Genomic DNA, 22,908 nt, shown 5'->3' on the forward strand with positions numbered 1-22,908 from the left:
GTTGGAGTTTCTGTTAGTGCAATAATGATAAAAGAACACTCTCGTCAAAGGTTGTTTATTTTGAGTACTAGTTTTTCATACAATTGCGTTAAATATTGCTAAAATTAGATTTACCTTGACGTATTGAAATGTGTCACATTCTTTGAATCATTACTATATACGATTGCGTTCCACGAAGAATGCATACTAATTCAGTAATTGAGTCCATTCGCCAGAAAGCTGTGTCGTTTCAGGATTTTTCGAGAAAATTGTCTCGATTCCATTCACATCTTGGTTCAGGTTTTGCTTGACGAGGGGTATTCATACTGATCGCAAGAACATGAATCGTTCTGTTATTTTACTTGAGTTGGATTGCCGCCTTTGCTGGGACCTTGGTTCCACAGCTTCCAATATTTCAAACATTATTGCACACAAATTATTATTGACAATAATGATGATGATGATAATAATAATAATAATAATAATAATAATAATAATAATGTCTGAATCGGAGGATGTCCAAGCGTTTGGGGATGTTCCTGTATTCGCAGAACAGCAGGAAGTCAGAGCGAATAGAATAGATGCCCGAATTGTGAACTACAAGACCAAGGAAGTTATTGCGCTCGATATAAGTTGCCCTTGGGTGGGTAATCGTGATAAGAAGAATATCGAGAAGACCATGAAGTACGGTCCCTTAAAGTGGGAGCTAACGCAACAATATCCGGGTTATGACGTGAAACAGCTTAACTGTATCATGGACGCACTCGGGGGATGGTCGAAGGATTTGGACGCCACTATTCAGTCACTGTTGGGAACAAAAAGCAGAGAGGTGCTGTGTAGAATGAAAAAGGCACTGCTATCAGCCACATTGAACATTGCTCGAACCTTCAAAATTGTAACTTGACAGGATGGTCACAAAGCGCCGGACGCTACTAACTTTAGTGACTTATTATGACCTCGTTTCAATTCTTAATTTTAATTTCTGCAATAATCACTTCCTGCATGTTTTCATTCATTTATTTTTTTTTTTAACCAGTTCTTCGTTTCTTTTTCACTTTACAGCGCACAAGCTACGCTCTTGCGCCTTGTGTTGCTACTTTTTAATTGTTTAGATACAGGTAGTTTTACTGCGCCATAATAAGTAATGGTGATAGGACTGAGTTGAGTACAATTCAGGGAGTAATCGAGCGAGTAATTTCTAATTAGCCGAGCGCGCAGCGTAGCGCGAGGCTGATTGAAATTATGAGCACGATTACCCATTTTGATTGATTGGTTAGCATGAGCCCTGCACTTAGATCTCATTGGCTTTTTCTATTTGCTGCTTAAATTTCGTTGGCTGTTCAACTGTCCGATTTGACCTGTCCGATTACAAGCACCTTCTGATCGGACAGATCGAATCGGACAGTTCTGGTGCTTCATCGGCCAAATTAAGAAATAAATAAGGGCTGTTAAGAACCAACCAGATTCAAGCGTTTTGTTATTGACACACTAACAATAAAACTAGACACTGTAGACAAGTGGTATGAGTACTACTTAAAAACTGTGGTAGAAAGAGATGACATCGCTATCCTTTACGACATGCCCATCCAGATAGATAGGTACAGTATGTGTACATTCTGTGTCCATTCCATCCTGTCCTGCCTGTCACCTCTCCTCATCTATCGTCCTCCTAACCCTTTCAGTTTCCTGTCCTTCTACTGTCACCATCATTGTTCCGATTCCTACTCAGAATGTCTTCGGTTTCCGTCAGTTATTTTTATAGGAGTGGGTTATTAGTCCAAAACTTAACCCCCAGTCCCGGAGGGCCGGTTGGTTTTCTGTCAAGGTTTTCCTTCCCATAGGTGGTTGCCTTCTAGGGCTGACAGAAAAATCATGTTACTCATTTAATGATCAGTAGATGTATAAGTGTAATAAGGCAGTGGAATGAGCTAAAATGTAGCGTATTACTCACCATTTTACCCAAAAAGGGTAAATTGTAACAATTTCCTTTGGCCTACGGTTTCGGCAAATAGCACATTCTACATAATCTACGACCAGCCTGACCGTTCGTGTTTGTGGATGTCCTGCTTTATAGGGATATATCCCAATAACTCTGTCGTAGGTTAAGAAATAAATTCTGCGACCGAAGCTGTCCCCCCCGTCTTCGAAAGATACCTGCGGTAGCCTCGTTACGTCACTGAACAATTGTCGACTGGGGAGCACATTCGCAAAGAAGAACGAGTATTTCCAATCAACACGTTGTCCAATATAATGATCATCAACGATTTTTCTTTCAACGTAAGGAGAAATCGTTAGGAACTCACAACCGTAGCAGTAAGCAGCCATCTTTATGTTAGTACACAATTTACGCTTACGTGTGCCTTACATGAAGTGACTGGCCACATATCATACCACATATGGGCGAACATCTCCACCCACCCATCATCACCCATCTACTGCCTTATTACACTTATACATCTACTGATCATGTGTGGATTACGTCCTATCCGAGAAGACGAAGCAATGTGAGTGAAGCGTCTTGCTTAAGGACAAAACGTCATGCCCAGCCAGGACTTGAACCCGGGCTATCGGGCCCAGAGTCCAGCACACTGACCACTGGACTACTCACGCCTCACCCATTGGAACTCACGAAAAAGGCGAAGAAAAAGCTCCTAAACGAGACAAACTACGCTTGATTTGACCAAAAGTGTGATGGAGATATCTGCAGATCAAGTTTGCGGAGCTCTCGCGCGAATTTAAACTGGCTAAGAGGCTTGGTTTGAGCCAAGAGGTTTCACTAAGACAGAGTTACATTGGGAAAAATGGTTCAAGCGAACGATGGAGCTAAAATTCGGCATTTTGTTTAAGGTATTTGCACGTCCTGTTTTTGCACAAACTGGATATTGAGAAACGAGTACAGAAAGCGGACACTATAATCCATCTTACAGTGGGAAGGGCGCATTCTAATTCAGGTGAAGCTGGCTTCCCAGTTTAACCCTAACCCTAAATGTTATCACCTAAGTGATGGTAGTCACCAACAACAGTGCTTTTTGTGATGACCATCAAGCAATTCTACACACAGAATTTACAATAACAGCTTAAGGAATGTACTTACCTCTGACTTGCTTGATCTTTATAGAGAAGATGCAATGCCAACCATCTCCCAATATTCCACGTGACCTTAGGGTATGAATAAATTGTAGTTAATGAAAACATTTCATAATTAAAGGGGTGTGTGGAAAAGGCCATAAGTGATGCATGATCTTATGTCAAATTCTCCCTGTGCTTGACAAGCAAGCCTAAGAAAATTTTAAGGAGAATCCAGCAATTTGTCAGAATTTACTATTGCCTTTTTTCAGGGCACCCAGGCTTCATTTAATCTACTAGATGTGCATGTCTGTAGTGCTGATGATCTTATTTGTATCATTGGCATAACAAATTATGAATGTTTATTATATAAACTACACTGTGTTACAGGGATTTCTGCTACTGAGAAAAATCCTATCTGAACACACATAAAAATACAGTACCGTTCGAAGATAAGCGAACCACCTAACGCGTTGTCAACGCGTGGGCTCGAAGAAGTCAACGCGTTAGTGCTCTTTCGCTCACGCGTTAGCTAACGCGTTGATCATCGACCCGTATCGCCTTTGTTATTCACTTTGCCACCTCCAACCTTCTTTCTTTTGTATCCATTGTTGACCAACTCAACGGACGGCCTTCATCCGCAACTGAAAACCTTTTTAAATTTGCATAATTTTACTTGTCGGTCAAGGTTTACGTTCTGTTGCTTTTCGCCGGTTTTGAAAAAAATGTATTCTGCGACAGATATCTGAAAAAAAATTAAGGCAAGCTTTCGAAAACTACAGAGAAACTCTTAACAAAAGAACCCAGTCGAACTGATGCGCTCTCTGCTTCTTGAGTCGAGAATCGAAAACGCTCATCGCCAGAATGTCTGGGCCACGCGAGTCGATTCTTTCTGCAACCAAAATTTCAATCACGATTTCGTCAAGGGAAACATCAGGCGGTTTTCAACAATCCGCGTTAATCAAGTCAAACAATCTCCAGTAGCCCAAGCCAAGGCAAAAGGTTTCATTATTTAAAGCCTATCGATCGAAATTCGAGTCACGAGTTTTATTCGTGAACTGCTAGCGAAAAAAACATACTTATAGTTTGTCACGCTTTTGTTTACGTTCTTAATGTACCTTAATTTTACATGTGTTGATACAGTAATGTTATGTTAGTAGTCAGAGTGGTAACAGCCAGGAGTAAAAAAACCATTAGAAGAAATTTCAAGTTAAGCATTTAAAAACTATTCAAACACAATTAAATTGCTTCACATTATTAGTCTTACTGGCTTTGTAAAATAACTTCTTAGTTGCTTTTAGTTACTTTCAATAAATCAAAGTCACAAAGAGTTTGTTTGTTATCTTGCAATAAAATTGTTTTAAATACATGGAATTTGTTTATATAATAAACAGAATAGTACATGGACTTTTGGAGATATAGAATTTATCTTCTCATGTTCAAATCAATATCTCACGAGTGAGCACAGCTCACATGCGAGATATCAATTCGACACTCGAAGATAAATTCCATATCTTTGTGTGCCCATGTATTATTATCTATTTAATCTATGAAGCATCTCTAAGTTGAAAATTTATACAACATGCAGCATACAACCTGAAAACCTGCCTCAAGCCACAGCTTCAAAGAGATAATATTGAGCATGTGAGGGAAGGGTAAGGTGAGGGATAAAGGAGGATGATGCCTCAAGGATGTTGAAAGAGGAAGCCCATACACAACTGTTTTGTTCACTATGGCCTCTCCCTCACCTCCCCTTCCCAAAAAGGAATACAGTGTATATAGAGTGGGAAAATAGGGCACAAATTTCACAAGGTGTGACTGGATAATCAAAAGGAGATAATGGATTGTGGCAACAATATTGTTCAAAAATGTAGTTTCTTCTCTATCTCTTGCACTAGCTTACAGTGCAGGCCTCTTATTAGGGCAAGTTAGTATTACAAGCTTGCAATCATTCACTGGGCCCCCATGTTCGATCTAGGGTTAGAGTAGATGGTGGGGGTAGAGTGCAGGAAAAGAAAAGAAGATTTTTCTTGCTCCACCCTCCCCCCTATCCTTCCTCTTGCCTATCATCCACCCCCTTGGTAGAAATTTCTTTTTCTCCCCAGCCTTCCACTGCATTAAAATCCAAGGCAGCTAAACTTCTTATGAAGAAATATACTGTGCACTCACTTGCACAAATCTTGCCAGCTCTGCAGGCTATCTTTTGCACATGCACCCTTAGCAAGGTTCTCCAGAAGCTCCGGCAACTGGTGAAAATTGCTGTAAAAATATAAATACATTTTTGGGGGTTGGCTTGGCAAGGAAAGCAATTTTTGCCAGCTACTTGAAATTTCTCTCCCTCTACTTTAAATTATTGGGAGAGCCCTGCTTTGTCTATTAATAAAACAGAAATCTTATTGTCACATATGCTCAAGGTGTCAGGTAAGAAATCAAAAGCCCTTTCACCCTTTGATCTCATTGCCTAGCTGCTCTTACATAACAAGCACCAACAAAACTGTGCCTCCCCCCACACATGCCATTTGACATATACTCTATGAAAATATGACCCTGTGGTGTATTGTTTAATGTTTGTCTGAGTCACTGATCGTTTTACACATTTTAGTGAACATTTGTTCCATTTGAAGTTGGGGGGAATTTTACCATGACACTTAATGCTGGGAAACTACCATACAATACTATTTGATATGTCTCATTGTCTTTTACTGTTAATATTGTTCTTTAGGCAAGACAAGCTCGTAAAGTAGATTGCTACATGCTACCTTCTTAAGCAAGAACATAAGTATGGTGACTCTCACTTTTTTTAAAGTGAACTTAATGTAATGAGAAAACTTTTTGATGGAATACCTTAATGGACTAGTTACAGGCATTTTTATTTTATCATCATCGTTCACTAAAATGTCCCAACAATCCTTTGAACAACTTGTTGAAAAATAATGGCTATTGTAGAATGTTAAGTGTTATGAACAAAAATGTTACCCAACAATTTTTAGAAAAAGTCTTGTGTTGTTTGTTCAGAACTTTGTTCATTTTCAGCAAGTAGCAGGTTTTCTTCACCCTCCTGCCCCCTTCCTTTTCAACCCAAATATAATATCCTGTCCTTTAGTATTAAGTAACACAGAGATGTGACTGAAAGAACAAGTGAACAGGTACAGCCTAGTTCACACTATCCACATAACAAGATAATAGCATTAGCTAGGTTCCACAAATGCAAAGAAAAGTATGTACCAATGTTTATGTCACTGATATGCATGACACAACATAACACACAACAAAAAACAAGAAGAGCATACTGTAATGACATTAAAAAAAAGAATCTTTTCCCCATTATATTGTTAAGTGGATCTTATCACATCATGAAGTCATTGAATGTCCCTCATGCAAACCAGGCTTAATGATTTCACCATACATTAGGTCTATTCTACGTAGCACTCTGATCATGAAAGATCCAGCCCAACCTACTTTCAACCTTTTGATTTCTTTTTAATTACACTATTAATAATCAAGGATTAGTGAAGTGCATTCGATTCCTATTTTGTCATCGATGAAGCATTTGAAAGTTGTAGCATTTGAAAGTAGTTGTATATTTTGGAAGAATCGTTCTGTATCCTATTTTTGTAATTATTCAGTGATAAAGGGATCACGATTAGGTATTTTGACTGTCTTCTTGTTTGTCTTCTGTCTTTTTGCTTCAAACAATTATTGAACACTTGTGTTATGACACAATATCAGTTGTGTGGGATATCAGTAGCTGATAAGACATCTAAATAAATTGATTGTTATCAAAGATAAATGGACATTGACAGTTGTTCCTAAAGATAAGAGCCCACTACTCATTAGCGAGTATCCAAAGGAGATTGTATTACAATAACTCTATAACTGAGCTTATATAAGTCTAAAACCAAACAGAGATTGTTGACTTGTTGTCTAGTGTAGACTTCAAACAAAGAGAACTTTGGGAGGAAACAAAAATACAGTACAATATCTGAACATCCAATTTACGTAGTGGAAATTCCTGAAATTTTATAACAAGACTGATGGCTGTTTATTGTGCATTTGGTTTGTTTTTCCCATTTCATGAATATTTCAATTTAATCAAAAACACTCAATCTTAACCTGGCATGATGTCGAGGCATGATAAATTGACAACCAATTATCACACGAGATCAAGGCTATGTGTGCCAGCCAGCCAGTCCACTGCCAGCCAGTCCAAGATGGTGTCAAAACCCTGAAATCATATGGTATTACGAGTGATACCTATGGGACATCACGCTGAGTTGATTCCATTGAAAAAACTGCATGATTAGGATGCATTCTCATTTGTCAAAAACAATTAGTGGTCTCTCATCTACACTAAGAGAGTGCTTTGGTCACCATACACAAACATTTGGAAAATGACAATAAAAAGCTAAGTTTTCTGTTTGTCTCTAGAAAAAGTTGCCTGTGATCACGATCCAAATGAAACTAGACTACTAGCTTTTTATTGTTATTCACCATGATGAATAACCACAACATCCACAAAATTCGGAAAACACTAGATCAAGACTGTACTTTAAAAAGACAACTTTCCTTTCAAGTGTGGAGAGGTCAAATTAGACATTTCTTCTTGACTATTTGCATTCCAGCACAGAAAGCAATTTATGTTGATTTAGTATGGATGAAAAAACATTTTAGAAATAAGAAAAAAATTCCATTTTTAAACTCTTATGGATAAATGTGTAAGGCCTCGGATGAAATCATCTTGCACAGAGACATTTCAGCACTGCCTATTAACAACTGATGTGATTGGTTTTTTGAAGATGAACTTAGTTGGTGGCCTGGGCCAGGGTTCTCCTGAAAATTTGAAGTATACAGACAAAAATTTGAAGTATACAGACAAAAATTTGAAGTAGGCAGTGAAAATTGCTCTCTTGCCGAGCCTGGCAGTTTCTCAAGGTCTGCTCACCTTGTCAATATAGTAGGGCTAATTAAGGTACATAAAATGATGATGATGACAATGATGATTATGATGAGAATGAAACATTGAGACTAGAGTAGAAACTGACAATGCAAAGTAGTTTACACATATATATGTATAAGACAGACTGTTTTGCTTTTAAGAGAGCAACAGCATCTTAACATTGCTTTTTGAAGGAGAATATAGAGAAAAGTTTCCTTTCAGGAAATTATGGACTCAATAACTTAACCTTGCGATTTTCTTGTACAACTTAATCGCTGCATTTTAAAATTTTAACCCTCTTTGATTGAAACACGACGATCCGTATCATTTAAGCTTAAGAAGACAAGTTTTCCAAAAATTTTCAACTGTACGAGAAGCACAAAATGGGCAAAAAATATAATCAATGCAAAGAAACATTTCAGTTTAACATAAACTTCACATGCAAGCTTATTTAAATCACTAAGCGTTTTATCATGGAGGTATAAGGACCTATAAAGGTATGTATTCTGAGCCAGTCAGAAGCGAATTATGTCCTAGAATTTGTACTGAGAGTAAGATATATGTCGTTACATCTACAAGCGAGCTGTAGAACTTGTTTGTGATTCAGTTGAGCGATATTCACGAAAGTGAAGCTCACTACTAGATTCAGGCCATAGTGTAAAACATTCATCTACAAAAATGGTTGCAAAGCTATAAAAAACACATAATTACTTGAACAACATTCTCCATTCTTACCTTCTCTACAACATTCTAATTTCAGTGCAGTTCGTTTGCGCGTAAAATGATTCGGTACGCTCATTAGGACACCATCCGGGCATGCGCATTTTCTGGTGCTCAGAACCGTCAAAACCCTAGGGACCATAAAGTGCATCGGCCTGGCCTGGGTTCGTTTGCGCGTAAAATGATTCGGTACGCTCACTAAGATACCATCCGGGCATGCGCATTTTCTGGTGCTCAGAACCGTCAAAACCCTAGGGACCATAAAGTGCATCGGCCTGGCCTGGGTCGTTTTCCTGAGTAAAGCTGTACTCGATCGTACTCGATAACATTTAGCGAGCAGTAAATGCCTATAGAAATTTATGTTTGTAAGACATTGCCGCGTGGATAGTGGTTTCTATGGGGACCTAAATTCAAATCCTACTGTTTGAATCTCCAGTCAAGTCGCCTACACTCTATGATAAATAAAGCGCAAAGAAACTAAATAAAGTGGAAGCGCTACTACTCGGTCTTGAAGTAATTAGTGTCGGTATAATCCTACATACAAAACCCTAGTCAAGCGGTGACCCCTTTGTGTAAATATATATATATATATATATATATATATATATATATATATATATATATATATATATATTGCGGTCGCTTCATCAATTATCCGACGTCCTGATTGTTTTTGCCACTCATGTGACCCAAAGTTCGCCCCAAGAATCTTTCATGCGCATTGTTTTCAGTTCTCTTGGGACCTTTGTGAAATCGTGTCAAGAGAAGTAGAGAACCGTGGTCGTGCAAACCCCGGGGATGCAAACTTTTGCGGAGCAAACAAAGTGGGCAATTTCAAAATAGCAAATGTAAGCACGTTTCCTTTTGTATATCTGAAATTTCAAACAACTTCAAAACGATAGTCGACAGAAAGTTTTAATCATAATAATTTTAAAATGGAGACTACTTTGTAAAAGCCCGCGAGGGTTTCCTTAGTCTTCCTTCCAAATGCAAATTGTAACAGCTAAATAAACATGCTGAATTGTTATTTCATTATGGGAAATAAAGTCATTTCCTTTCCTTTCATTTCATTTCATTTCACCAGTAGTCACCGCCTAGTTTGACCTACTGGTCATCAATTTTCCGAAAACGAAGTCAAATGTATCAATTTCAGAAAATAAAGAATTCATATTGATTCATATAAAGTGACACTTCTGTCACGCCCTCTGCTGGCTAACACGTAAGTGTAAACGGCACATCGTTGTGTGATGACTGGAGTTAGCACGAAAAAGAAATCGGCAGAAGAATCTTTTTATTGAATATTGAATGACGAACGGACCAAAAAAAAAGCCACAACGATTTGTTTTCATGCCCTTTCATCTTTGATATAGAGGAATTAAAAAACCTGCTTCAGAATAAAAACCCTTTCGTGGAAAAGTTGTCCAAAGATGTCAATGCTGCTCTCCTTTTCCTCACGAAATATTTAACCTTAATGTGAAACACTCAGAACACTCAGGAGTGAACATTTCATAAACTTTTCTAACGAGCACTTAGTAAATACCATTAAAATTGACAACAATCGCTTATTTGTGTATATTTTGTAGTTCCTTTTTATTCTTGGTTCAAATTTTATTATCCTTTGTTTTTCGGTATGGTGATATTATGCGATAATGAGTTTGAAACAAAGGGAAATAAGATTTTCCTGTACAAAATAAATCGAAAGTAGGTGAAAAATGAAACAGGAAGTGCTATATCTCTTCCATTAAGCATCGAAAACAGAAAATTTAAAACGACCAGAAGCCACTTAAATATTGGTATAATATTTTTTAGAGGCGCTCTGAATTGCATTATATTGTGTTAGGAGTGCTAATTTTCAATTTGACCGCCTCGCGAGTTGCTGTTTCTGAGGAAGAAACAAAACGAAAGAAAATGCAGTTACCCTGATAATCACCTGAGTAATTAAATCAAAACAGTTATTCTCCTCGGACTTAATGAATATCGTCGAATAATTTCTTCGACTTTGTCTCATGAATTATTTTTCCATATTAATTTCGCCATCGGCGAATAATTGTTTAAAAATAGCTCTGACGCTAATCGGGTGGCTAATGAATTGTAACGAACACAGACGCACAGCGAATGTCACGCACCTAAATATAAATGTTTTGGAAACTGAAACAACCCTCAGGTTTACCCTTTCTCTTCTTTTGCATCGAAAACGAAGAAATCTATAGCGGCACACTAATCAAATAGGACTGAACGGTGTTGTACCAGAATCAATAATTAGTATGCGGAACTATCTAGTTTTTCTGCCATGAATGCCCTGTCAGGCTAGAGTGCCTGTGATCGCGTGACTTAGTAATAAAGAGGCCTTCTTAGAGGGAAGTGTGACAAGCGGACAGGACCCTGAAAACTAGGGCCATGGAACCTGCTACTTAGCGACTAGAATACGACGCTTAAATTCGACAACGACGTGACAAACACTAAAAAAAGACAGTGACATTCATCATTTCCTAGCATAGACCTCTCTTATTTTTTCGTTCGTAAATGCTAGAATCTCTTGTATTTCGAATTTTACCTTACGGGACTTTGAAAACTGGCCGCTTAATACATACAAGGCCGTTATATACAAGTTCGACTGTATTATCATTATTATAATCGTTATCATTATCTATTGCTGGTTTTCACGTGACGTCACTAAATTTCAGACTTCAGAACTATTGATCCTCCTGAGATTTTACTTTCATGGTGTATTAGAGCAGCTAAAAGCTAATATTCAGACAAATTTTCACTCCAAATGGGTTCTTGGTTTAGTGATAGACTACTCTTGAATTTCTAAGCTTTTGCGTGACGTAGCCTTTACATGACGAGCGAGAGAGCTGTTATGTTGGTTTAAAAGGTGACTTATTTAGGGAAATTCAGCTATCTGAACAGTTCTTGTATTAGAATAAAGTATTATTGTTACGTTTATGAGTTCTTAGAGAGATAAATTCACGCTTTTGTAGCAAAACTCAGTGACAGATGTTTCTGCTGGTTTCCGGCCGCCATGTTGGTGCCCATCTAGGTGGGCACCAGCATGGCGGCTCCATACAAATCTCTATAAATTTGGGAAAAACGTTTCTCCTCATATCTTCCGTAAGAAAAATTGCTGTGACCTGAATCTTGGCGAGAGTCTTTACATATCTAGCTTCTTTCTATTTCCAGATTCTAGACTAAATCGATTGAACGGTTTTTATTTTTTATTTTGATCTATTTTGAATGGCGTGACACTGAAAACCAGCAATTCATTATCACTATCATTATCATTATTATCATTATAATTATCGTTGTCATTGTCGTTATCGTCGTTGTTTTTATCGTTGTTGTTATTATTATTAATCTTATCCTTCTTATTCTTATCATTATTATTATTATTATTATTATTATTATTATTACTGTCTCCCTTCTGTCACAGTCTTTGCTGGTATCCTTTTTTGTGCATCATGCAGCCGAGTGCAAACCATGCACCAAGGACATCAGTATGCTGATCTTTTGGGTCTCTGTTACCGTAGCTCTCTCCGATACTTCCTTGACGTTTTCTCCCATCCCTTTCTTTATTGTACCAAGCGCACCACCAACCACAGGGATCACTTCAGTTTCCATTTGCCACATTCTCTGTATTTCTAGTTCTAGGTCTTTTTACTTACATTTCTTTTCTAGTTCTTTAAGTGCGATATTTCTGTCTGATGGGATAGTCATATAAATCAGTTTGCAGGTAGAATTCACTGAATCTTTAACCATGATGTCTGGTCTGTTCGCAGCAATAGTTCGATCAGTATTGACTGGCATATCCCACATGATGGTGATGTTGTTGTCTTTATTGTGTATCACAGTCTCCGGCTCATGTTCATACCACCTGTCTGTAACCTCAATATCATGATCTTTACAGATGTTCCATTGGAGATGTGCTGCAGCTAGTGTGCCTGGAGATGTACTCTGATTTAGCTAATACCTCACAACTAGATACAATGTGGTCCACTTTCTCCTCATACTGTGAACACATTCTGCCTTTGCTCTCCACTTGCTGGCCACACATCACTTTTGGTAGTTTCTGGTGTTTATTGCATGGTCTCGAGCTGCTACTAGTAGCCTCTCTTCTCCTTTCAGGTTACTTAATAGTCATTTGTTGGTGGTCACTGTATCTACATGATGCATTTCTAGGATCTTTGGGTATTGGCCATGCAATGCTTTATTTTTCCCCTTTTCTTCTTTCAATTATTTCGTCCTGGACTTGATCATGTGTTTTACGACTAAAGCATTTTCTGAGGCTGATTTATCTTCTCGGTTCTCAAACTCTAGTTCTGGTACTTCCCTCTCAAACTTATTGGCATTCTTGGTTATCGAATTTTTGGCTTAAGGTCTTTCATGTCCAAGCACCTGCTTAGGGTATTGCCCTTCTTTATGCTTCAGATGGTGATGGAGCCCTATTGTTGCTGTTTTTAATGCTGTTTCTACCTCGGTCAGGCCCCCTCCTCCATCTTTTCTCGGTATATACAACCTTTCCACATCTACTTCAGGATGTAACATATTGTGCATGTTCAACAGTTTGCGTGTTTTTGTGTCAATCTTCTTTAGTTCTGAGATTTCCAGTCAATGGTGCCAAAACTATATTACACAACTGGGACTGCAAGACTATCGATAGCTTCTATTTTGTTTTTTCCGTTGAGCTCAGTTCTTAGTATCAATCTTACTCTCCTATTGTATTATTTTCTTATCTTCTCTTTCATTTTGCTTTCCTGGATACCATCGCTTTCATCTACACCCAGATATTTGTATACTTCTTCCTGGTTCAACTCTTGTATGGCTGTGTCTTCATCTATTGCTAAGTTTCCAGATGAGGCCAGCTCACCTCTCTTGAAACTGGCTTTAGCACACTTCTTTAAGCCAAATCCCAAACCGATATCATCACTAAATTGTTTCACTATTTTCAGTTCTTCTGCTTGTTCTTCATCATTTTTGTTGTACAATTTTAGATCACTCATATAGAACAGGTTGCTGATTGGGGCACTTGTGAGATCTTCTACCCATATCCAGATGTAGTAAGCTCTGATGTTAAAGGCACAAGGGTTAAACATTCATTTTGATCTTGGGTAGAGGAGACTTTTCTGCCATCCTGGTGTTTTCCCATTCAGCTTTTACCCTCTTAATTTCTTTAACCAATTCTTCGATCTCAGTTGGATTTTGTGATGGTTCTACCTCATCTTCATTTGTTTCTTCATTAAGTTGTTGCTTTCGTCTACGAACACATCATCTGGTGCACAATTTGTTGGGTTGTTTGTCACATTCAATTCCTTTTCAAATCCGCTTCTTGATGTTATCTTTTTCAATTTCTGATAACTTGCTTTGTTTTTCAATATATCTACGTTGGTTCATAGTGCGTTGTCTGTTATATTGGGTCTGTCATTTGGGTCTCTTTCTTTCCATATTCTACATGTATCTTTTGTTACTCCTTCGTTGAGTTCTGCCTTTGCCATGTAATAACAGAACATGACTTCATTTTAATCCTCTCGTATCCATTTTTGTCTAGTGTTTCTTCTATCTATGTTAGTAGCTGGAAGTACTGACGTGGAAGGACCCTGTTGGAGAGACTCTCAGTTGGGTTGGCCTCCACTGCAGGTTGAGGGAATAGATCAGTAGCCAATTTTTCGACCTCAGCCCGACCACTCACAAAGGGATGCGCTCATTGCAATGCGGTATGAATTCCTTGTATTAAAACTACTCGTATTGCTGAGGATGTAAAATACAATTTTGGTGATTTTTGGCCTATCGAAGTGCTCTCCCGCGAAATGATGACGTCATGACGCAGCTCAAAGAGAATCACCCAAATCCACAAGCAACGAAACTGGGTACATTGCTGTTTGGACCTACTGATGATGAAGTTCCAGAATCAGTGTTCACCAAGATAAATGGCGAGATGATTAGACAGGCTGCGTTAAGGACCAAAGGATCAGGTGGCCCGTCGAGCGTCGATGCAAATTGGCTTCAGAGGAATCCTTGCGTGAAAATCTTTTAAACAGTCATCATTAAAGTTCTGTGAAGCACTAGCTACAATAACAAGAACTTTGTGTACTTAATATGTTGATCCCTTTAGCATAGAGCCACTGGTGGCAAGCCGTCTGCGGATTCCTTTGGATAAAGGAGAGGGAGCAGTAAGACCTATTGGAGTAGGAGAGATATTAAGAAGAATCGTTGGAAAATGTGTGATGAATGTGGTTAAGAAAGATTTTATCGAAGCTAGTGGCTCACTTCAATTGTGGCTGGTCAGAAGTCAGGAAGTGAAGCTGCAGTCCATACAATGCATACTCTATTTCAAGCTGATGGTACAGACGCGGTACTTCTTCAGTATCGATGCTTCGAATGCAATGATTTAACTCACTGAATAGAACTGCAGCCCTGCATATCATCAGAGTCGTTTGTCCAATGATTGCAGTCTATGCAATAAACACATACAGACAGACAGCACGGTTATTTATCGTTGGTGGTAAAAAACTCGTGTCTGCAGAAGGAACAACTCAAGGTGATCCGCTTGCTATGGCTTTGTGTGCTTTAAGCATCCAACCCCTCATCACGTGCCTACAGTCGAAGTCTAACTCGAAGCAATGCTGGTTTGCAGATGATGCGAGCGGTACAGGATCCGTAGGAGAACTCAAGAAATGGTGGGACGCATTGAATCTATTCTGTCCAGAGCTGGGTACTTCCCTAACGCTAAAAAGTGCTGGATCATTGCTATACCCGAAAAGGAAGCACTCGTGAGGGAAGCCTTCAAAGACACGGCTATTAATGTCACCACAGGAGGACACAAGCATCTGGGGACTGTAGTAGGCTCAACAGCATTCCTGAACGAATACATCACTAACAAAGTCACGAGCTGGATAGAAGAAGTGGCCAAGCTAGCCGAGAGCCTGCTCGCAGGGTAATAGCCGACTAGCTGAGCTGATTTCAACAAAGAAAAGAGAGAGTAATGCGAACACCATCTCATGGATTAGAGCGAAAATGTCTTCCTCATTATTAAGATCCGCTCTATTGTGTCTGAGAGGCTCAAGGACTATTAAGAGAGTCCCTTCCTACATTAAGAACATTAAAATTGACATCCGAACAACAGAAAGCGCCATGTCTATCGAATTCAATTTTAGACTTACATTCTTTTACATGTTCCTTATTTTATTCTCTTTGTAAATATTGACTTTTAGACTATTTATCGTCAGGTTTACAATTATTTGAAAGATTGAATTCTAAATAGTTGCTTTTTGTGTTGATCATTTTACCAGTGAACTCTTACTTTGCTTTAGCCATGCAGGTTCTTCGGAGTTAGACATTTTTGTACATAAAGCACGGTTTGTTTTCGTTCTATACCCATTTGTAATTACTCTGACTGAGTTACGACTAAAGCCTATTATCATTAGTATTATTACTATTATTATTATTATTGTTATTTTTATTATTATGATGGTTATCATCATCATCATCGTGACACTTAACACCAGATTTGCGTCACAATTTATTCGCCAAGTGATTTGCGTTAAGTTGTTACAAAATATGGTCAGAGGTCAGAGGTTTGGTCCTTGGTAATTTCAAACTTTGTTTTGATAGGCAAACTGGCGTAAAAAATTTTCGATCGTCTACGAGTCGGTAAGACAAAATGGCTAAATTTTGAAGACTGAAATTGGCGGATTCTCCTCGCGTTCGTTCCAAACCATGACTAAGTTCGCTCAAACAATGAACGTTTTCTGTCGAAAGAAACTTTCGTTTTCTTTCACTTGCAGAAATTTTTTAAGGTCGCGCCTACGTTAACCGCACCGTGAAAGTTCGAAAATAAACGTACTTTTTTATATAGTCTCTTTCAAGCATACCGTCTAGTCTTAGGCGACATCGACATGAACGAAATGTGTCGTCCTTACTCCAAACGTTCGTAATTCTCGCTCATGACTTTTCAGAAAATAAATCTAAAGCGTACTTTGGAACTTGCTTGGTTATTGGTTACTCTCTTTTCAGAATAAAAAGGTGGAACTCTCAAAATTTGAAACGACTCGTTTAGTGTAAACATCCTCCCGGTTTTCACAATACGTCAAAGTATTCATAAAATATTTATCAAAATCTGGTTATTCCTCAATATATATTTTTTTTAGTTATGGCTATATACCTCCCGTTAAGCAGAGTGTCCAAGCCGGTATAAGAAGGATGTCCAATTTTCGGATTGTGTTCGGAACTTTTGGGCGCCGATCCGTTTTAAGGATACGAAAAGAAAAGAGCTCGTTTGAGTTTTTTCTCATTAGGAGGCGATCTCTAAAGTGCACAATATTATCTAAAAAGTGACACCTACATATGCAACATTCTATTTTATGAAAAAGACCAAAATTCGAAGTTTAAGCTGGTTTTTACGGTCTTTGTTGTAAAAAGCATGAAATTTTCACTAACCCAGTATTCAAAAATTAAGTTATATATACAATCCGGACTATCCTGCATGACTTCTGTAGCAAAATTTGGGTCGCTCCACAAAGCTCATGCGTATAACTCTACAATATTGCGCCCAGTGGGGTGGAGAACGTACGTACATGGCGCGCACAGCAATAAAACTGAAATTCTACAACTATTTTTGCATCAGTGTGAGTGTTCTTATTATCAACTAACAGTTCCCACATGACTTCCTAGACTGCTTATGTTTGTTTGTCTTTATGTTTGTTACGGAAGACGTGAATAGAATTTTCATTCGAAAAACAAAAACGTTTCTGGAATTGCTAAGAAGTGTGGAAAAAACCATGATGCTATAGGTGGCCGCATAATTTCCTTCAAGAAATGATGAACTCCCCCTTGAGGTAATCTCATTGGAGGATGCAAATAATTAAGGTGGCTCAAAACAGTTTCCTTATTTTTTAACACTAATTCTTTTATGGATCGATGCTACCACACTGTTTCATCTGTATCTTTGAAAATTGTATCAAACAAATGCCCCGTTATTGTTCAACACGTTGTAATAACTTTTTAACCGCAAAAGGTTACCATACAAACACTATATTCATTTCACTTGTGTCTCTGCACCCAATAAGCACGAAATTAAGGTGGCTTTGAACCTACTCCATAGAATTTTTTTTAAGTTTGCAAAATATGAATCTTGATATGCTGATTGCAATTCGATGATAGAAATTGGGTGTCACCGAGCTCGTTTTAGAGCTACGGGCACATTAAGCTAAAATTAAGGGTGTTTCTAAGATACAATAGTGTTTAGAAATACAACACAAACAGCAGTGATAAACATTTTTAAGATATGCATTTTACTAAACCTGACGTTTCGTATGTTTGTCCACATACATTTTCAAAAGTTTAACCGTTACGGTTTTAGGGAAGCTATTTATACTACAAAAATAGGGGTCTCGATACTAAACAGAGATATCTGCAGTGATAATAAAAAAGACGTTTCATGACAATAGACAATAGAAGATCTTTGCTGATAGAGCAAAAGCTTTTCACTATCGACACTGACATTAAGAGCTGGCTTTAACTCATGTATGAACAAAGTCTCCTTAATTTCACAATGATAGTAGGTTTTTCCGGACGATAAAATGTCAAAATTATCCCATTAAATATTATGACCGGTTTATATGGTCAGCAATAGCTGAAGGATGATCATTTTTCGTTAGGGCCTTGAAATGTCCAGTTTTCCTATCATGGAGTCTACGTTTGGTTTTCCCAATGTAAAAATCATCACAATCCCAGCAACTAGCCTTATAAATGACTTCTTTACATATATGTGAGAAAGAAAATGTGAACAATGTGTCATCAGTGATAAAAATCGATCGCCACGTGATGGAAAGAAGCACTCGACTGTGTCGTGATCGGTTCGATAATACCTTAAAACAATGATTGCCGCCTATTTTAGAAACTCGTATGAGGGCCTCTGGCCCTCTCTGGAACTACACTTCACTGTATGCGCTATGTTCCTTGCGTTTTAGCGTTTTTGTTCTAAAAGTTACCGATTACCGTCTTCCGATTCTGTTGACGAAATCGGGAAAATATATGCCAGCTCGAAACCAAGACGGTAAGGCTTGCTTTGCTTAATACTCGTGCGGAACTTAATCTGCCGAACTGAATGGTTCGAAATCTCGTGCTACTGCCGTTCCAGCAGTAAGGGTTAAGGAATCTGATGGAAAAATTAATTAAAGGCTGATCTGTTTTACGGAAAATACTACTAAACCACCGACGCCTGGCGGTGGCGAGGAGGGAATGGAATACCCAGAATAATCGAAAACAAGCTTTTCTCTTCGATCTCCATACATAATAGCAATAATAGTAAACTTACTATTGCCTGATGAGATTCTTCCCTTTCCTTGATACACATTACACGACCAAGTAATGATTTAACTCACGCCAAACGTATGATAGTCCTCAAAACAGTGTTTTTTCAATGTCGAATCTTAAGTTTTAATATTTAATGATGCATATAAAGGCGTCGGGTGAAATAGTCCATAACCTAAAGAGCCAATAAGTGACCTCTAAGCGGCGCTGACGTTGGTTGAATTTATTAAATGTACTCACCTCAGAAGCAGTCTTCCGTTTCCTTTCAAGCAAATGGGAGTCTCCCGCAGGCAACAGAGGGAACAAAAAATATATGCCTTCGCGCAACTTTCCCTTGGCTTTCGCTTTCTACCGCCAAAAGGGAACGGAACAGGCTGCTACGCAGGCTACCAAGGGGGTAACGAAAGAACAATGCAATAAAGAGAAAGGACGCCATGTATTGTAGGCGAGGATTTAAAAAAGAACTATTTATAGTTGCAATGAGCTTATCATTCTCCGCTTGGTGGAGTTGTCACTTTCAATGTGACGAAATCAATGTAACAAATAGATTCCAAGTTGCCGTGCGTCTGTTCAGTAATAGATCACAGATGACGTCAAAATGTGGTAAGAACAAAAAAGTGGCACACGAGGCGCAGCCTGTCCTCCAATAGATCATAAGTGAGAACCAATCAAAACGCGTGCATAACTGAGCTTATTATATAATTCTTTATAGATCAGAGCACCTTGCAAAGCGTGTGGCACCTGCCCATTAGGACTTTGTCCTACATTGAAAAGTTTCGACAGAGCGTGTGAAGATGTGGATCCACTTGAAACCTTACATTACATCAGCGAGGTTTCATTACTGGGATACTTGTGGTACCCCAGTCATAAAATGCCTCTGTTTTTTATCGTCTTTTTTTTACCTCCGCCACAAAATGAAAAAAATTGCGCAATAGTACCTAGGGATCATTGGGTCCTCAACACAATGACAACTAACTGTGATCCAATGAGGGTGAAGGTGTTCACATGCTGATTACGTGTGTTATCTTGACGATGATTGACGTTGTCATGCACGGACAGGGCCGGGTGACATGACGAACCACGAGATTTTTGTGGAAACATCACATTAACACCTGCGTGTAACACGTGCCTATCCAAAAGTTAAAATTTTAGAGAAACCGGAAAAGTAAACACAATGAGCAGTAAAGTTTTATAAATCATTATTTCCCAAAAACAAGCTCGAGTGAAAGAAGACACTTTAAATAATTTACTTTCAACGAAAAAAGCGATAGATGCATATTAAGTTTTTACTCTAAAAAGCGACTAAATACAGGAATGGCTCCGACCTGTGATTGGATGATAAAAATAGTAAAAGTTAATAAGTTATATCTTAACTCCTTGCTCGTGAGTATTGTTAACCGCGTGTCTCAAAGCGGAACAATGAAATATCAATGCGAGTGAAAACACCGATGCGTCAAACGAGAAATGGTTACTTCCGTAGCGAAGGGAAGGTAGCCTTTCTTGTTCAGCGAGGTCTTTCAGCGACATTCCGGCGATGAAAAAGTCATCTGCTGACTAAACTCATTTAGTCAGTTCAGGCGGACGATCAGAGACTGGAGCCATTCTAGTATTTCACCGCTGACAGGAATAACTCCGACTAAAACGTTTATTAATTTTTTTTCCTATCATTTTTAAAATAATTTTTCAAACAATTTTTAAAAAAAATTTGAAAAAATTTAAACTAAACTAGTGAGCAGCGCTTTGCGAACAGTAGTTGTAAAACTTCTTTATTCTCTGACGCGTTTCGTCTAACTGTCGTAAACTTCTTCAGGGAGTTTTACAAGTCAACACTAAACGCCTATATTTATAAGCCATTGTTAGCGGCCATTGCGGGGGCCAATGACCATAAGGGCTTGGCTGGACCAACGAGGTACTTCGAAATGATTCAGTGCGAGAGCTGCCGCAACTGGTTTGAATGGTAAGACGATTTTTTGGTTTGGTTTGTTTTTTTCCTTTTTTAGGTCTAGTGGAGTTGTTAGGAATTACTAAGCAAAATTAATCCGCGACTTTCTTCCTTTAGATGCTGTGCAAAAAAAGACGAAGACCCCGATGAATAGATTTGTCTTTCATGTGAATAATAAACTAGAAAATCAGTTTTCCACGAAAAAAACTCCCTCGATTGCCGTCAAGCCAGATTTCTCTAGCAGAGCATACTGTAAATTAAAAACATCGGTCGCAGCGTCACGCAACATTGCGTGATTTTCCAAACGTGACATGCAGTTCTGCATTATTTTAAAACTTAGAAACTACATGGCCATGTAGTAATAAAAGAGGGCTTCATTTGCAAGCACTGTAGACTTTAACATAAGAAGAACCTAAAATCTTACCTCCCAGCCGGCAAATAACATATATATATGTACGATTTTACGCCAGTAACTAACGGCGTAATTTCTTACGGTCGGTCATCTTTATATGTAAGATTTTACACCAGTAACTAACGGCGTAATTTTTTCCAGTCGGTTGTCTTATATGGAAGATTTTACACTGGTAACAAACGGCGTAATTTCTTTCAGTCGGTTGTCTTATATGGAAGATTTTACGCCAGTAACTAACGGCGTAATTTCTTCAAATCGGTTGTCTTATATGTACAATTTTACGCCAGTAACTAACGGCGTAATTTCTTCCAGTCGGTTGTGTTTATATGTACGATTTTACACCGGTAACTAACGGCGTAATTTCTTCCAGTTGGTTGTCTTATATGGAAGATTTTACGCTAGTAACAAACGGCGTAATTTCTTCCAGTCGGTCGTCTTATATGGAAGGTTTTACGCCAGTAACTAACGGCGTAACTTCTTCCAATCGGTTGTCTTATGTGTACTATTTTACTCCAGTAACTAACGGCGTAATTTCTTCCAGTCGGTTGTATTTATATGTACGATTTTACACCAGTAACTAACGGCGTAATTTCTTCCAGTCGGTGATATATATATGTAAGATTTTACACCAGTAACTAACGGCGTAATTTCTTCCAGTCGATGATATATATGTAAGATTTTACGCCAGTAACTAACGGCGTAATTTCTTCCAGTCGGTAATATATACAATGTAAATTTTACGCCAGTGGCGTAAAATCTTACAGTATATAGACTGTTAGTCGCATATTACGCCGTTATATATTTCATATTTGATCATTTCTTGTGAACGCACAAAATGACGCCTTTATACTACCCCCTAAAGTCATCAAAATAACTGCGCAAAACACGGATTCTCATTGGTTTATAAATCCTCTAACAACAGAGGAAGTTTGGAGACAAAATTCTGCTTAGTGGGGGAGATAGGGGGGAAAGCGTCTCTCGCGCAAGTTCCCCACGCAGTACGGGCGATTACGGGTGGTTCAGGTGTCAATGAGCTTAACTCTTTTGTCAACTATTTTGTAGTTATTGGGAAACCTGTGGTAGCCCAGTCTTAAAATGCCTTTGTTTTTTTGTCGTCTTTTTTTTTCCTCCGCCACAAAATGGAAAAATTGCGCGATAGTACCCAGTGCAGTGGTCATTAGACCCTCAACACCAAGACAATTAACTGTGATCCAATGAGGTGTTCATATGCTGATCACGCGTGTTATCTTGATGATGATTGACGTTGTCATGCACGGACAGGGCCAGTTCACATGACGAACCACGAGATTTTTGCCTATAACTCTTTTGTCAGTCGTTTTGTATTTCAACGTGTTTGGATAACGATCACCTGAAACATTATGGCGCAAACACTCAAAATACTCACAAACGCATACACAAGTCGTATTGTTCGCGGCCAGTCCACACTAAAAGATGTTACTGAGCGGTAATTTTGGAACGGATTGAGTCGCGAACGCTTGAAAGCCTTGAATGCCTTGTGTGCGTTGTATGCCTTGTATGCCAAGTATG

General features: G+C 38.5%; 1 long non-coding RNA gene and 2 pseudogenes across 3 annotated transcripts; 1 reads left to right on the forward strand and 2 right to left on the reverse strand.

The window, feature by feature from the left end:
- Nucleotides 1–932: 932 nt before the first annotated feature.
- LOC149038712 (uncharacterized) lies at nucleotides 933–19,129 on the reverse strand. 3 transcript variants are annotated; one of them, XR_016180225.1, is made up of 4 exons: nucleotides 19,011–19,115; nucleotides 5,215–5,304; nucleotides 3,074–3,138; nucleotides 933–1,837 (listed from the first exon to the last, which is right to left on the reverse strand). It is a non-coding gene; the product is annotated as an uncharacterized LOC149038712 (long non-coding RNA). The 3 variants fall into 3 exon arrangements; XR_016180223.1 differs by lacking the exon at nucleotides 5,215–5,304 and having other exon boundaries at nucleotides 19,011–19,129; XR_016180224.1 differs by lacking the exons at nucleotides 5,215–5,304; nucleotides 19,011–19,115 and adding an exon at nucleotides 8,717–8,801 and having other exon boundaries at nucleotides 934–1,837.
- LOC149038713 (uncharacterized) lies at nucleotides 12,126–13,698 on the reverse strand (annotated as a pseudogene).
- Nucleotides 14,514–15,633, forward strand: LOC149038714 (uncharacterized; annotated as a pseudogene).
- Nucleotides 19,130–22,908: the final 3,779 nt, after the last annotated feature.

The sequence above is a fragment of the Pocillopora damicornis genome, chromosome 10 (assembly GCF_964200805.1).
Source record: "Pocillopora damicornis chromosome 10, jaPocDami1.2, whole genome shotgun sequence".
Lineage (NCBI taxonomy): Eukaryota > Metazoa > Cnidaria > Anthozoa > Scleractinia > Pocilloporidae > Pocillopora > Pocillopora damicornis.